This window comes from Schistocerca cancellata, chromosome 4 (assembly GCF_023864275.1).
Source record: "Schistocerca cancellata isolate TAMUIC-IGC-003103 chromosome 4, iqSchCanc2.1, whole genome shotgun sequence".
NCBI classification, from domain to species: domain Eukaryota; kingdom Metazoa; phylum Arthropoda; class Insecta; order Orthoptera; family Acrididae; genus Schistocerca; species Schistocerca cancellata.
Window position 1 is genome coordinate 214,503,234 of NC_064629.1, and position 15,841 is coordinate 214,519,074.

At 43.8% G+C, this 15,841-nt stretch overlaps 1 non-coding gene across 1 annotated transcript; it reads left to right on the top strand.

Moving 5' to 3' along the window:
• Positions 1-4,013: 4,013 nt before the first annotated feature.
• Trnas-cga (transfer RNA serine (anticodon CGA)) lies at positions 4,014-4,087 on the top strand. The gene has a single exon. It is a non-coding gene; the product is annotated as a tRNA-Ser (tRNA).
• The last annotated feature ends 11,754 nt before the right edge of the window (positions 4,088-15,841 follow it).

The window sequence follows — 15,841 nt, forward strand, 5'->3', positions numbered from 1 at the left end:
GAAATTTCCTCTGACATGACCTTCCTTGAAATAGTTTCTGTGATACGATCTTTATTTTTTAAAATCTTCGACAGTGTAGATGGTAACATAGCGAACTGTTTCACAAAATATGTCTTCGATATTCCACGCTCCGCAGCTTTAATAACAAGCATTTTTCCGTTAATTGAAAGATAGTTGTACATTCTAGCAGTATTGGCGTTTCACAGTTTCAAGAAACACGGGTTGACTACACTACAATATGAATGCAGACTGCAGACTCAATAAGTATAGGTCGGAGAAACAAACGATAGGTGGACGGTTGAACCTGTACTGGACCTCAGAGAAGTAGGAGGATTTCAATAGGAATCACAGAAGTAGGGAACTTCAAATTGTACAGAGTGTGAAAGCCCTGACTTCAAATTATAAAGAGTTGGCGAGATGCCCTTACCACTGCAACTTTAAAATACCGAGGGGACCAAAACACATTGATTTTTTTAAATTTATCAAGTATTTGTCAAGAGATCGGGCAAAAATTTCAAATTATGGAGAGTTTCAAATTATCGGTTGTCAAATTATCGAGAGTCGACTGTATAACAGCGATGTGGCAAGGATTCCGAATCTCCTTACTCATAACTTCATCTACATCCTAAAGCGACGCACCAAACATTCGATGAAACTTAAATGTCAATAGGAAGGATAAATACACTCCTGGAAATGGAAAAAAGAACACATTGACACCGGTGAGTCAGACCCACCATACTTGCTCCGGACACTGCGAGAGGGCTGTACAAGCAATGATGACACGCACGGCACAGCGGACACACCAGAAACCGCGGTGTTGGCCGTCGAATGGCGCTAGCTGCGCAGCATTTGTGCACCGCCGCCGTCAGTGTCAGCCAGTTGGCCGTGGCATACGGAGCTCCATCGCAGTCTTTAACACTGGTAGCATGCCGCGACAGCGTGGACGTGAACCGTATGTGCAGTTGACTGACTTTGAGCGAGGGCGTATAATGGGCATGCGGGAGGCCGGGTGGACGTACCGCCGAATTGCTCAACACGTGGGGCGTGAGGTCTCCACAGTACATCGATGTTGTCGCCAGTGGTCGGCGGAAGGTGCACGTGCCCGTCGACCTGGGACCGGACCGCAGCGGCGCACGGATGCACGCCAAGACCGTAGGATCCTACGCAGTGCCGTAGGGGACCGCACCGCCACTTCCCAGCAAATTAGGGACACTGTTGCTCCTGGGGTATCGGCGAGGACCATTCGCAACCGTCTCCATGAAGCTGGGCTACGGTCCCGCACACCGTTAGGCCGTCTTCCGCTCACGCCCCAACATCGTGCAGCCCGCCTCCAGTGGTGTCGCGACAGGCGTGAATGGAGGGACGAATGGAGACGTGTCGTCTTCAGCGATGAGAGTCGCTTCTGCCTTGGTGCCAATGATGGTCGTATGCGTGTTTGACGCCGTGCAGGTGAGCGCCACAATCAGGACTGCATACGACCGAGGCACACAGGGCCAACACCCGGCATCATGGTGTGGGGAGCGATCTCCTACACTGGCCGTATACCACTGGTGATCGTCGAGGGGACACTGAATAGTGCACGGTACATCCAAACCGTCATCGAACCCATCGTTCTACCATTCCTAGACCGGCAAGGGAACTTGCTGTTCCAACAGGACAATGCACGTCCGCATGTATCCCGTGCCACCCAACGTGCTCTAGAAGGTGTAAGTCAACTACCCTGGCCAGCAAGATCTCCGGATCTGTCCCCCATTGAGCATGTTTGGGACTGGATGAAGCGTCGTCTCACGCGGTCTGCACGTCCAGCACGAACGCTGGTCCAACTGAGGCGCCAGGTGGAAATGGCATGGCAAGCCGTTCCACAGGACTACATCCAGCATCTCTACGATCGTCTCCATGGGAGAATAGCAGCCTGCATTGCTGCGAAAGGTGGATATACACTGTACTAGTGCCGACATTGTGCATGCTCTGTTGCCTGTGTCTATGTGCCTGTGGTTCTGTCAGTGTGATCATGTGATGTATCTGACCCCAGGAATGTGTCAATAAAGTTTCCCCTTCCTGGGACAATAAATTCACGGTGTTCTTATTTCAATTTCCAGGAGTGTATATTGCACGAAGACATCCAATATTTGAAGCAACAACGTGCAGCCTTTACAGAGCAGTGTGTAAATTTGCGATGTTAGACAGGGAGTGTTGAAAAGATTTATGTAAACGGATTTGCTAGTTTGAATGCGAGGAGGCCTATGTATTAGGTAACAGTTCACTAGGTTATAGCTGCTATAGCCGTGTTCAAGAGCAAATGGAAGAAGAAATTATTTTGTGCACTGGTTATTGTATTTTTATTCTCTCGTTATTATGTCTCGTTTATTTTTTGATCATAGCCATTATTATACATAACTATTTTAATTGTTATTCTTCACATGTGTGGGAGTTTATTTATTTATTTTCGCTGTATACCGTGATTTAAAATATCACGCAAAATATAAAATATGGTTACGAACGAAAGCGGAACATAGGTGCGGCTTTCATCGATCTCACAGCTGCCTAAGATAGAATCAAGCATAAGAAACTAATAACAGTAGTACACAGTGCCATGAGGAGTTTTCTACCGGCACAATTCAACCTGTGCATTTTGCAAAACAGACGATTCTGTAAATCTACAAACGAAAAGGAGTCGATTGCGGATCCAAAAAAACGCCTTTCCCCAAGGATGTGTTCCCACCCCGTTTAATATACTGCATATACCAATGAGCAGCCGTTCCTTTATTTGTGCAGGTGATACATCTATCAAAACTTTCGAAGGAGTGGAAAATGAACCAATATCATCACTAAAGAACTTTGCTGTTTATTGCAATAATAAATAATTCAAATGCACCCTTACCTATACTGAACACTGCCACCATCATCATCGCCATCTTCCTCCCCCCCCCCCCCCTCCTCGGACGCCTGGAGACACTGAGTTGCTCAATAATGGATAAATTAGTTCTTTTTTCAGGCCATTTTATGCGCAGCATCCTGCGCCAGCACCAAAGGTCAAATGCATCAATACGCTTCATGTCTCTGGCTGTATGCCTGTAACGGTTCATATTTCGCAACCTTAAAAGAAGACTGAAAATACGGGTGTTTTACTTCTGACCTTTCCACTGTTCGTTATCGCTCAGTTCTTCCAAATCTTAGTGAGCTTCTTCACAACTAATCACCCTATCTTCTTACCTCATCTTCAAAACATACCACGTCATAGATGGTTGACCCAGGAAAGATGAAATAACGCACGGCTTCCGGTTCGTTTAACATAGCTGTGGGCTAGACATGTGGTGTTCTATCAGTTATCATAAGTCTGGACTTATTGAGATTGATGTCTGATCCATACGATAGACTACCGTTCTTTGCTTTTGTTAGTAGCTCAACCAATTCATCTTCGCTGCTCGCTAAAAGCACGGTGTCAGCATAAAATCTGAGGTTATTAATAGTTCTTCCATCAGATGAGCCGTCTTTAGGCCAACCATCGAGATCTTGCTAATGAGACGTTGAACATAGACCCTGTATATCTGGGAAGATAGGACACATCCCTCTCTGATACCTTTGTATATATTGAAGAAATCAGACGTATCTGCACTTGTCTTCACTGATGCTAGGTGATTACAGTATGACTTCTGATCACTGCGTTTAAGTGTGGTGGAAGGACCAAACTCTCCAAGCACCTAGCACGGCTTTTCACATCCAACACAGCAAAGCCTTTCCTAGCGTCAGGCGTGCAGATGGACACAGAAACACAAAACTCCCGCGATATGAAACTTCCTGGCAGATTAAAACGTATCAGCGCACACTCCGCTGCAGAGTGAAAATCTCATTCTGGAAACATCCCCCAGGCTGTGGCTAAACCATGTCTCCGCAATATCCTTTCTTGCAGGAGTGCTAGCTCTGCAAGGTTCGCAGGAGAGCTTCTGTGAAGTCTGGAAGGTAGGAGACGCGGTACTGGCAGAAGTAAGGCTGTGATTACGGGGCGTGAGTCGTGCTTGGGTAGCTCAGTTGGTAGAGCACTGCTCGCGAAAAGCAAAGGTCCCGAGTTCGAGTCTCGGTCCGGCAAACAGCTTTAATCAACCAGGAAGTTTCAACTATAATGATGTTAATAACTGTAATTTCCAGTATTTGTTACGCTGTTTTCTGACGCAAAGTACCACACTGTGTCTGCAGATCAGACTCATATATTTCTAGAAGAAAACCATGTATCATATTTGCTGTTAATTGTCATTGTAAGACAGCCGAAAGCTATAAATTTTGCTGGCAGCATATGACACCATCAGTCTTATTGAGCAAAAGATCTTTGACTTTTGTAGTCATTTTGAGATACCAATATATTCACTTGTGTGTTCGGAACTATTGCAAGCTGAGCATTTGAACTAACAGAAACCAAGACGACATATGTATCAAAGCTGCAATATTTGTCTTCCAAGGCTCTTTAGAGTGGCCTAGAATACGAAAAGCCTTCGGATGGATATGAGATGGATATACAAATTCAAACTCAAATGTGTGCTCTGCCCGTTCTCTGTCATATCACGTGAAGATCAGTCACGACCCAGAGAGTGTTATCCCGAACGACCGCGAGGAGCCTGTATTCTGTGATAAGAGATTGCTGTGACGCGTCCTGCTTCACTTTTCCCGGATTTATCCCTCAGTGTCCATAGCAGAGATAGGATCACGCCGGCCACAGCCCAGTGGTTCGGAACAGCGGAAGTGACGCAGGTTCGTCGATGCGCCATTTGGTGTGTGGTTAACGCCATTGTTCCCTGGGGACATCGAATGATGCAAATTACAGTCTCTCTCTTCCGCAACAGACTACATAAAGGGCACGTTAGGTACGTATGTACGTAATCTGAGACTTTTAAACTATGAGCGTTTCAATAGTCTCATCGCACTAATTGACCTAACTCGATTTTAGAATGACTCACAGCGGGATACTCATTAGCCAGATATAATCCCTAAACTTTGTGAATAATTAGTGGATGTAGCTGCTGGAATAATTCCTCTACATACACACTTTCCCTGTAACGTCCATTATTGTTCCCATTAGTTCGATTCAAATACCGAAGCGTACAAAACCTCATAAGAGTTCTATCAGCGATTTAAACAGCATAGACAGCACATAACCAATACATAATACATCCTCTACCATGGACATGACGAGGGTGTGTATTAACAGATGGGGTCAGTGGCTGATATTGTGAGACTTTCTTTTCTTCTAAGTTTTTAAATATTTTACCTCTAACTAGAGTTAATAAGCAGAAAATATTAAAATAATTTCACCAGCTCTTCCTTGCGATTGATACGTTGTGGAATGGGTAGAATAGCCCATTATTGATAAAAGCCCAGACTTCTGAAACAGACAGTATACAACATACGCACGTCCAGTGACAGCGCGACTTACAAACCAAATAACCAATGATTTCTCATGAAGAAATGATTTGTAGTAAGCTATTGGTAAAGTACTCAAAGCACATCTGAGAGTATTGTTGCGCCAAGAAGTGTACATATGGCTAAAATGAAATTTACTCCACAGATTCCGTACGTGAAAACATGCAAATTACTAAGATAATGGGACTGTGCACGATCTCAGTCTTCGAGAATTCAGTATGGTTTGAAGAACCCATGTGCGACTATCAGGGCCTCTATACATCAGGGCGACTTGTATGCGAGTCCACATTTCATTAGTGTTTGTTGCTGGATCACTGTGAAAAACAAGTTTCCGACCGGGAAAAGCGAACTGAGCGACATTTCAGGTGAACTTTCAAATCCGGGAAACTATGACGTTCCCCCCCACCCCTCCCCCCCATGAACCATGGACCTTGCCGTTGGTGGGGACGCTTGCGTGCCTCAACGACACAGATAGCGGTACCGTAGGTGCAACCACAACGGAGGGGTATCTGTTGAGAGGCCAGACAAACGTGTGGTTCCTGAAGAGAGGCAGCAGCCTTTTCAGTAGTTGCAGGGGCACCAGTCTGGATGATTGACTGATCTGGCCTTGTAACACTAACCAAAACAGCCTTGCTGTGCTGGTACTACGAACGGCTGAAAGCAACGGGAAAATACAGCCGTAATTTTTCCCGAGGGCATGCACCTTTACTATATGATTAAATGATGATGGTGTCCTCTTGGGTAAAATATTCCGGAGGTAAAATAGTCCCCCATTCGGATCTCTGGGCGGGGACTACTCATGAGGTCGTCGTTATCAGGAGAAAGAAAACCGGCGTTCTACGGATCGGAGCGTGGAATGTCAGATCCCTTAATCGGACAGGTAGGTTAGAAAATTTAAAAAGGGAAATGGATAGATTAAAGTTAGATATAGTGGGAATTAGTGAAGTTCGGTGGCAGGAGGAACTAGACTTTTGGTCAGGTGAATACAGGGTTATAAATACAAAATCAAATAGGGGTAATGCAGGAGTAGGTTTAATAATGAATAAAAAAATAGGAGTGCGGGTAAGCTATTACAAACAGCATAGTGAACGCATTATTGTGGCCAAGATAGACACGAAGCCCACGCCTACTACAGTAGTACAAGTTTATATGCCAACTAGCTCTGCAGATGATGAAGAAATTGATGAAATGTATGATGAGATAAAAGAAATTATTCAGGTAGTGAAGGGAGACGAAAATTTAATAGTCATACGTGACTGGAATTCGACAGTAGGAAAAGGAAGAGAAGGAAAAGTAGTAGGTGAATATGGATTGGGGCTAAGGAACGAAAGAGGAAGCCGTCTGGTAGAATTTTGCACATAGCATAACTTAATCATAGCTAACACTTGGTTCAAGAATCATGAAGGAAGGTTGTATACATGGAAGAACCCTGGAGATACTAAATGGTTTCAGATGGGACCTGGATAAACTGACTAAACCAGAGGTTGTACAGAGTTTCAGGGAGAGCATAAGGGAACAATTGACAGAATTGGGGAAATAAATACAGTAGAAGAAGAATGGGTAGCTTTGAGGAATGAAATGGTGAAGGCAGCAGAAGATCAAGTAGCTAAAAAGACGAGGGCCAGTAGAAATCCTTGGCTAACAGAAGAGATACTGAATTTAATTGATGAAATGAGAAAATACAAAAATGCAGTAAGTGAATCATTCAAAAAGGAATACAAACGTCTCAAAAATGAGATCGACGGGAAATGCAAAATGGCTAAGCAGGGATGGCTAGAGGACAAATGTAAGGATGTAGAGGCTTATCTCACTAGGGGTAAGATAGATACTGCCTACAGGAAAAGTAAAGAGACCTTTGGAGAAAAGAGAACCACTTTTATGAATATCAAGAGCTCAGATGGAAACCCAGTTCTAAGCAAAGAAGGGAAAGCAGAAAGGTGGAAGGAGTATATAGAGGGTCTACACAGTGGCGATGTCCTTGAGGACAATATTATGGAAATGGACGAGGATGTAGATGAAGATGAAATGGGAGATATGATACTGCGTGACGAGTTTGACAGAGCACTGAAAGACTTAAGTCGAAACAAGGCCCCAGGACCTTCCATTCCGTTAGAACTACTGACAGCCTTGGTAGATCCAGTCCTGACCAAACTCTACCATTTGGTGAGCAAGATGTATGAGACAGGCGAAATTCCCTCAGACTTCAAGAAGAATATAATAACTCCAATCCCAAAGAAAGCAGGTGTTGACAGATGTGGAAATTACCGAACTATCAGTTTAATAAGTCACAGCTGCAAAATACTAACGCGAATTCTTTACAGACGAATGGAAAAACTAGTAGAAGCCGACCTCGGGGAAGATCAGTTTGGATTCCGTAGAAATATAGGAACATGTGAGGCAATACTGACCCTACAACTTATCTTAGAAGCTAGATTAAGGAAAGGCAAACCTACGTTTCTAGCATTTGTAGACTTAGAGAAAGCTTTTGACATTGTTGACTGGCATACTCTCTTTCAAATTCTGAAGGTGGCAGGGGTAAAATACAGGGAGCGAAAAGCTATTTAAAATTTGTACAGAAACCAGATGGCAGTTACAAGAGTCGAGGGACATCAAAGGGAAGCAGTGGTTGGGAAGGGAGTGAGACAGGGTTGTAGCCTCTCCCCGATGTTATTCAATCTCTATATTGAGCAAGCAGTGAAGGAAACAAAAGAAAAATTCGGCGTAGGTATTAAAATCCATGGAGAAGAAATAAAAACTTTGAGGTTCGCCGATGACATTGTAATTCTGTCAGAGACAGCAAAGGACTTGGAAGAGCAGTTGAACGGAATGGACAGTGTCTTGAAAGGAGGATATAAGATGAACATCAACAAAAGCAAAACGAGGATAATGGAATGTAGTCGAATGAAGTCGGGTGACGCTGAGGGAATTAGATTAGGAAATGAGACACTTAAAGTAGTAAAGGAGTTTTGCTGTTTGGGGAGCAAAATAACTGATGACGGTCGAAGTAGAGAGGATATAAAATGTAGACTGGCAATGGCAAGGAAAGCATTTCTGTGGGCGAGAAATTTGTTAACATCGAGTATTGATTTAAGTGTTAGCAAGTCGTGTCTGAAAGTATGTGTATGGAGTGTAGCCATGTATGGAAGTGAAACGTGGACGATAAATAGTTTAGACAAGAAGAGAATAGGAGCTTTCGCAATGTGGTGCATCAGAAGAATGCTGAAGATTAGATGGGTAGATCACATAACTAATGAGGAGGTATTGAATAGAATTGGGGAGAAGATGAGTTTGCGGCACTACTTGACTAGAAGAAGGGATCGGTTGGTAGGACATGTTCTGAGGCATCAAGGGATCACCAATTTAGTACTGGAGGGCAGCGTGGAGAGTAAAAATCGTGGAGGGAGACCAAGAGATGAATACACTAAGCAGATTCAGAAGGATGTAGGCTGCAGTAGGTACTGGAAGAAGCTAGCACAGGATAGAGTAGCATGGAGAGCTGCATCAAACCAGTCTGAGGACTGAAGACCACAGCAACAACAACAACATGATATTTTTCTCTCTTCGAAGAAGACTTGTGCATTACTCGCCATATTTGGCTGAGAATTGTTTTGCTCAAACATGGCATGTCATATCGCCTTTCAGAGTACACTACCTGGAGATGAAAAACCTAAAAGATGAAGCGGTTTCTGCTCTGATGGCCCTCAATGTGTGCCATATAAGCCTGCAAACTGCATGCGTAGACTACGCAGACCAGGATTTCGTGTGCAGTGGCGTTAACCGATGAGGGCAGCTACACTGAGGTCACCACAAATAGCGACTAAGACTTGGCCAACAGGAGAACTTGAAGCACGGCCATGTGAAAACTAAATAATTATGCCAGTCACCACCCAAGTGACATCGCACCAACAATGTAGCCCATAGAAGGTAGCAAGGAACGATTGACAAAGACGGGTCACCAGCTATTGCAATGCTCTAGTTTCGACGTAAAACCATGGACAGTGCTGTATGATTTGTTATTCTCATGCAGATAAGATGGTAGGCATCTGGTTTGTGGTCATGTTGCGTACTGCAGAAACAGTTCATCACATCCTATGGCTCTACTCCGTTCACTCACTGGTGACGTGTAACACTGTCATAGTAACAAGCCGAGTACAATCATGTCCTCACAGTTTGACAAACCCATTCCCGCAAATCAGTCATTACATACTATTTCAGTTTTCTCAGATTCTGATATTGCCCCTGTTGCAGTAGATAAGATACGCTGATAATTGTTTTCGCATTTCAGCTTCTGACAGTTCTTAAGCGGCTCACCTTGAGTAACACTGACTTCTCCAGTCACAGCTTGGACTACATGTGCTCCATATTTCTGCATGCTCAGTCACTTATTTCTGCACTGTTCTACAGACGCTCTGAATTAGGTTCCGCTCTCCTCATTTTATCTGCGTGTTGCAATTTTCACGAGATGTAAGAGAAATCTGATCCAGCATGACGAAACGGCATACAGCGGTAAACAATAAATTGCATATGCCGCCATTACACTGAAGTGACGAAAGTTATGGAATAGCGGTGTGGGTATATACAGATGGCGGTAGCACTGCGTACACAAGACATGAAAAAGAAGTGCATTGGCGGAGCTGTCATTTGTACTCAGGTGGTTCATGTGAAGAGGTTTATAACGTGATTATGGCAGCACGACGTTAGTTAACAGAAAATTAACTCGAAATGGTAGTTGAAGCTAGCCGAATGGGACATTCCATTTCGGAAATCGTTAGAGAATTCAATATTCCGTCATCTACAGTGTCAAGAGTGTGGTGAGAATGCCAAATTTTAACCATTACCTCTCAACACGGACAGCGCAGTGGCTGGGGACCCTGACTTAAGGACCGAGAGCAGAGACGTTTGCGTAGAGTTGTCAGTGCTAGCAAACAAGCAACACTACGTGAAATGACCGTAGAAATCAATGTGGGACGTACGACGAACGCATCCGTTAGGACAGTGAGGCGATATATGGCGTTAATGGCCTATGGAAGCAGACGACTGACGCGAGTGCCTTTGCTAACAGTACGACATCGCCTGCAGCGCCTCTCCTGGGCTCGTGACCATGTCGGTTGGAACCTAGACGACTGCGAAACCGTGGCCTGGTCAGAGAGGTCCCGATTTCAGTTGGTAAGAGCTTATGGTAGGGCTCGACTGCGGCAAAGACCCCATGTAGCCATGGATTTGACAACAAGGACTCCGCAGGTTGGTGGTGGCTATGTAATGGTGTGCGCTGTGTTTACAAAGTACGGGCTGGGTCCTCTGGATATTCGGCTACTGGGAGACCATTTACAGCCATTCCTGGACGTCATGTTCTCAAACAACGATGGAATTTTTATGGATGACAATGCACCACGTTATCTGGCCACAATTGTTTGCGATTGGTTTGAACAACTTTCTAGACAATTCGTGTGAACGGTTTGGCACCCAGATCGCCAACACGAATCCCATCTCACATTTATGGGACATAACCGAGAGATCATTTCGTGCCCGTAATGCTGCATCGAATGGTTCGAATGGCTCTGAGCACTATGGGACTTAATATCTATGGTCATTAGTCCCCTAGAACTTAGAACTGCTTAAACATAACTAGCCTAAGGACAGCACACAACACCCAGTCTTCTCGAGGCAGAGAAAATCCCTGACCCCGTCGGGAATCGAACCCGGGAACCCGGGCGTGGTGAAATGCTGCATGAGCAACACTTTCGCACTCTTGGACGGCATGACACAATATTTCTGCAAGGGACTTCCAACGACTTGTTGAGATTATGTCACGTCGAATTGCTGCACTGCGCCGGGAGAAAGGAGGTCCAACGTGATATTAGGAGGTAGCCCGCGACTTCCGTCACCTCATTGTAAGACGGGAAGGCCAACATTGTGACTGTGTGGTTAGTATGGTTAGTATGTCTGATTGCCTCCCACTTGGAGGACCTGGGTGCTTTCTCCGTTGGGGAAAAGAGAGGAGGAGGGTCTGTGAGTGGATCTATGCAGGTCTTCGCGAGAAATGTTAGGGAACTGCTCAATATAGAAGTAGCAACACCATTTTATGGATGTCTTTGGATACCATATTTCTGACTGAGCAGTGATTCGAAGCAAATTATCTGCGGCTATCAAAATTTATCAGCCATTTCCTAACATATTAATCACATGTCCCATGATTTCTTTTGGCCTCCCTTCTCGCTTCACAGCCCTTCCTTGCTATCTCCAATGGGGTCTTCACCGGCGAGTTTCACTGCTTTAGTTAAACTGAAACGAAAATGTCATATGCCGAGAAATGGTGATCATAATCTTCTCACCTTTACAGCAATAAAGAACTAAATCACGAAACAAATAGTATGAAATGAAATTGGAAACGTTCCTCAGAGTCAATGTGTCGTGACGAGAGTTCCTTTTTGAGAGCTGAACCTTCATGGTATATACAGTATGTGATCAAAAGTATCCAGACACCCCCAGAAACATAAGTTTTTCATATTAGGTGCATTATTCTGCCACCTACTGCAACGCACTCCATATCAGCGACCTCAGTAGTCATTAGACATCGTGAGAGAGCAGAATGGGGCGCTCCGCGGAAATCATGCACTTCGAACGTGGTCAGGTGATTGGGTGTCACTTGTGTCATACGTCTGTACGCGATATTTACACACTCCTAAACATCCCTAGGTCCATTGTTTCCGATGTTATGGTGAAGTGGAAACGTGAAGGGACACGTACAGCACAAAAGCGTACAGGCTGACCTCGTCTGTTGACTGACAGACACCGCCGACAGTTGAAGACGGTCGTAATGTGTAATAGGCAGACATCTACCCAGATCATCATATAGGAATTCCAAACTGCATCAGGATCCACTGCAAGTACCATGACAGTTAGGCGGGAGGTGAGAAAATTTGGATTTCATGGTCGAGCGGTTGCTCATAAGCCACACGTCACGCCGGTAAATGCTAAACGATGCCTCGCTTGGTGTAACAAGCGTAAACATTGGACGATTGAACAGTGAGAAAACGTTGTGTGTAATGACGAATTATAGTATGCAATGTGGAAATCCGATGACAGGGTGTGGGTATGGCGAATGCGCGGTGAACGTCATCTGCCAGCGTGTGTAGTGCCAACAGTAAAATTCGGAGGCGGTGATGTTATGGTGTGGTCGTGTTTTTCATGGGGGGGGGGGGGGCTTCAAACCCTTGTTGTTTTGCGTGGCGCTATCACAGTACAGGCCTATATTGATGTTTTAAGCACCTTCTTGCTTCCCACTGTTGAAGAACAATTCGGGGATGGCGATTGCATCTTTCAATACGATCGAGCACCAGTTCATAATGCACGGCCTATGGCGGAGTGGTTACACGACAAAAACATCCCTGTAATGGACTGACCTGCACAGAGGCCTGACCTGAATCCTATAGAATACTTTTGGGATGTTTTGGAACGCCGACTTCGCGCCATGCCGCACCAGCCGACATCAATCCGGAGTACTCCATGAAGAATAGGCTACTATTCCCCAAGAAACCTTCCAGCACCTGCTTGAACGTATGCCCCTGAGAGTGCAAAGCGGTTAGCAAGGCTAAGGGTGGGCCAAAGCCATATTGAATTCCAGCATTACCGATGGACAGTGCCACGAACTTGTAAGTCATTTTCAGCCAAGTGTCCGGATACTTTTGATCACATATTGTAGCAAAGCAGAAAGTACATTTCTACGTAATACATATTTATAAATGGATTTCTTGACGTACAATTCTTCTTAAAGCGCAATAAAGAACGAAGGGCAAAACACAAATAGCAGCAGATGGACGAACCGATAGTCAGTCACAAGAGTTTAACGCTTGAGGTGTTACTTGGTTGACAGACAGAAAAATAAAATATTCACTGGGCGCTGTACAAAAATAGTAATCGTTATCGAATCACTTCGTCGAAAATGATTTTCTGTGGATAACAAGATAATCGTCTTCCAAATCTTACACTTCACACGGAAACAGTAAATACTAAATAGTATAACCTGGCAACAGACATTCTCGCTGCCACTCGAAGTAAATGTTTTCCTCCAGAGGTGACATCCTGCTTGGAAATAAAATGTACCTTACAGAAAGGAAATTAAAGTTTCTTCCAGCTGTTCTACGTGTCCACTCTTATGCAGTGTCATTTATTAGACAAGCCGCCTATTCCCAGTACACAAGCAGACATGTATTGGAATGTGCATCACACCAAGGAAGTCCAGACCACTCTTGAGACAAGCTGCCTAAGTCTGGTTTTCTGTCAGTGCTCTTCCAATGAGTGTTACATAACGAAAAAATCTCAGCACGTGGAGCACAGAAAAATAAGTATATGATATATGTATCACTTATAAACACGCATGGGAAGTATTTTATTTTATTTTTTTAATATACTCTACACCGGTTGAAAATGTTAAAATTTTTTCGTGCATTACTTCAAGATCTAATTACATCAGTAATTTTTTATATAGAAGACTGTGGACTTCTGTGTTATTAAGGTAAAATTACGTGTTTGTATTGGTAGCACTGTCGAAAACAGTATCGTATCGTTTCATAGTATAAACACGCGTTGTATGTCGAAGTGCTCCCCTTATAAGAGGCAGGCTGACAGACAAAATGATTGGTGAACCACAGCAGTATTATGGGATGGCCATTAGAATTAATTCTGAGGATTTGTTGAAAATGATGCAGGTAGTATGGGCTACCTTCTTTCACAAACTGTCAACTGCTGAAAAACCAGTACACCACCTTTGCTCTCCTGGATCTGATTCATGCTGCAATTACCGCTATGCCCAGTACTCAAAAAGTTCAAAAAAATGTTCAAATGTGTGTGATAACTTATGGGACTTAACTGTTAAGGTCATCAGTCCTTAAGCTTACACACTACTTAACCTAAATTATCCTAAGGACAAACACACACACCAATGCCCGAGGGAGGACTCGAACCTCCGCCGGGACCAGCCGCACAGTCCATGACTGCAGCGCCTTAGACCGCTCGGCTCTCAAACAGTTCATACAGCCAAAAACATTCCATCCCATAAGCAGTCATGGATATCATAAAACCTATTTACAGAGACCTGGCAAATCCTAAATTACTGAAGAAGTGTCTACATGGTCAGGCTCAAAATCCCAATGACTCCTTCAATAATCTTATATGGACTCGCTTACCAAACAATGTTTTTGTTGGAATGAAGATACTAAAGTGGGTGGGGGGGCCAGTGATACTGTTATTGCTTGGAACGATTGCAACATTGGTAGGGTGAATGTGCTACAGCATATGGGAATTAATCCTAGAGTAAACTGCATCAGAGAACTTAACGGATGGACAAGGTTCGCATTGATAAAGCAGAGTATGCTGCACAGTTGGCCACTAAGCAGTCAAGAAAGAAGAAAAAACTTGGAAAAAGATCAAGAGGATGATATACAGTATGGTGCAAGGTCCTTCTGAGTGACTAAAAATAAAAAAATTGAGCATGTATTAAGGGAGTTACAGTCTTTTGAAACTTTAGTAGCCGTTCCTGAGAATTCATATTTTCTGTTGCATTTTTCCCAAATCTCAGAAACCACTTCGAGAAGAGTATTCAAATTTTCTGGGAATAGTAACATACATATCCTGTGTTTACTGAACTAAAATAAGACATAATGTTCTGTATAATTAAAATTATTTAGGATAACGTACAAAAAAGTACACAAAATTTCAACCGTGTAATTAAAAAATTGTATTTTTAAAATCAGTGGCTCAAATGCAATTATTATAGTTCAGTAGACTCAGAACATACAGTTTAATGTCCTGTAAAAGTTTCATGTCAATGGCTACAGTGGTTTCTGACATACAGGGAATCCAAGTCACTAAATTTAACACTGTCGGGATAGAGCGTTCCAACTCCCCTTAAATGAAAAGAAAGGAAAACACAAATGAGAAGGAGTGGCCGAGCGGTTCTAGGCGCTACAGTCTGGAACCGCACGACCGCTACGGTCGCAGGTTCGAATCCTGCCTCGGGCATGGATGTGTGTGATGTTCTTAGCTTAGTTAGGTTTAAGTAGTTCTAAGTTCTAGGGGACTGATGACCTCAGATGTTAAGCCCCATAGTGCTCAGAGCCATTTGAACCATTTGAACCATTTGAACCCAGGAAATCAAATTAAGCATTAGGACTGCAAAGTCCCATAGTGCTCAGAGCCATCTGAACCATTTGAACACAAGAGAAAACAAGGGAATTATACAGGGTGTCCGAAAAGTCTTTCCCTGATTACATAAATTGATAACTCAGGCTAAAAGTAAGATACAAATATGAAACTGGTGTCTAATTGTTTACAAACTATCAAAGTTTTTTTCACACATCAGTAAACTTCCACATGAGCACCCTTGGTAGCACGTAGCACATCTAGGCGATATTCAATTTCCGTCCACACA